Here is a 2,187-nt window from a genome sequence, read left to right on the forward strand (position 1 = left end):
CTATCTGGCATAAAGGAACATAACTCATTATTTAATGTTCATTTTATGCTCTTTTGCAGTTTTTGAACTTGGATTAATTCTTTTTTTTTAAGATTACCTACTAATTTCTATTATCTAAGAATAACAGTAATTTTGATTCCTTCCCTAATCTCCATATGTCACAACTTTTCTTTAGTTATATTGCACAGGAGGATACAATTCAACATCCATGAGGAGTAACAGCAGGAATTCTGATCTCACACCTGAATTTTAATGGTTTGTGTGTTTTTTTTATATCCTACCTAACAAACCTTGCCTTTCCAAGTGTCATTGTGTTTTCTCATAGGTATTGTGTGGGGTTTGTTTTTACATCTAGGTCTGTGATGCATTTTAGTTATTTCTTGTACGTGATGCAAGACAAGGGCTGTAAATATATAAATATATGTGTTTTGCAGAAGGATGTGCAATTCTTCCAACATCGTATGTTGAACAGACTGGCATCTCTTTTAAAAAGTCAATAGTTGGGTCAATATCTGGACTCTCTCTTTTCTTCTATTGATTTAAATGTCTAGCCTTACTCTTTAAATTTAATTTATTCTTCTTTTCTAGTTCTTAAGCTGGGAGCTCAGATTTTATTTTATATCTTTTAAATATAGACATTTAACACATTTCTAAGCATTTTTTGAGCTTGCCCACCAATTTTAATGTTATGCTTCCATTTTTATATTTCCTAAATTTTATTGTGATTTCTTTTGACTCAAGGTTTAGAAAAGTATTGTTCAATTTCCAGTAATTGGACATTTTAAAAACATTTTCTGAGTATTGAATTCTGATTAAATTCACGATAGTAACAGAATATACTTTGTATGATTTCAGTTCTTTTCGTTTGTTGTTGGGGGTGGGGGGTTACTGGGAATTGAACTCAAAGGCATTTGGCCACTGAGACACATCCCCAGCCCTATTTTGTATTTTATTTAGAGACAGGGTCCCACTGAGTTGCTTAGCACCTTGATGTTGCTGAGGCTGGCTCAGAACTCGTGATCCTCCTGCCTCAGCCTCCCGAGTTGCTGGGATTACAAGCGTGCACCACCATGCCCGGCTGACTTCAGTTTTTTACAATTTGTTTCTATTTGTTTCATGGCCCACAATATGGTTTACCCTGGCAAATGTTTCACATGTACTTTAAAAGTGTATTCTGTTGTTAAACAGGATATTCTGTAAAGTAGATAAACTACATTGATCAAGTCTCTTACACACTCATTTTTGACCACTTACTCTATAGTTATTGAGAGAGGAGTGATGTAAGTTTGCCATGATGATTTTTTCTTATGAATATAGAAGCTCTGTTGTTCCGTGCAGACATCTAAGGATCATGAGGCCTCTTGAGGAATTAGCCCCATTATCACTATGTTTTCTTTCATTCATGGTGGTACTATTTTCCCAAAGTCTATTAAGTTCAGTTTTCCTTCCTTTGTCTATTGTGTTATTTTTTTTTCATTTATTTTACTTATATATACCTTATAAATCACACAATATCTCATTAATATATGTCTTTACATAGACAATAATCAAATATGAATTAGGAAAATAATTTGTTCTGAAAAACTTTAATTTATACAATTACTTCAGCTCTTCATTTGTGGATCTAAATATCTGCCTTGTGTAATCCTTTTGCCTACACATGTTGCATTAACAGTCCAAGTACTGAGATCTGCTGGCAACATATTATTTCATATTTTATTTGTCTAAAATTGGTTTTGCTTCCCCTTAATTTGTGAAGAATATTTTTCCTAGAAATAGATCTTTAGACTGTTTAACTTTTTCTGGTCCATTAAAGATTGTCATTTCTCTGACTTCCTGATTACATAGTGTCATATTGTGAATGTTTTCAAAAGTATGTGTTGGAAACTTAATCCCCTGTGCAACTCTATTGAGAGATGGGGCCTAATGGGAGGCCTTTAGGTCATGAGAGCTCCATCATCGTAAATGGATTAATGCTGACTACAAAAGGGCTTGAGGTTTCAAGTTCTACCTTTTGCTATCTTCTGCACATGCTCTCTTGTTCTCTGCCTTCTGCCATGGGATGAAGCAGGAAGGAGGCTCTAACCAGATGTAGATCTTTAACTTTCTAGTCTCCAAAATTTAAGAAATAAGTCTTTGTCCTTTATGAATTATTGAGCCACCGTTACAGATAATTCTTGACTTAGA

This window comes from Ictidomys tridecemlineatus, chromosome 13 (genome assembly GCF_052094955.1).
Source record: "Ictidomys tridecemlineatus isolate mIctTri1 chromosome 13, mIctTri1.hap1, whole genome shotgun sequence".
Taxonomy (NCBI): domain Eukaryota; kingdom Metazoa; phylum Chordata; class Mammalia; order Rodentia; family Sciuridae; genus Ictidomys; species Ictidomys tridecemlineatus.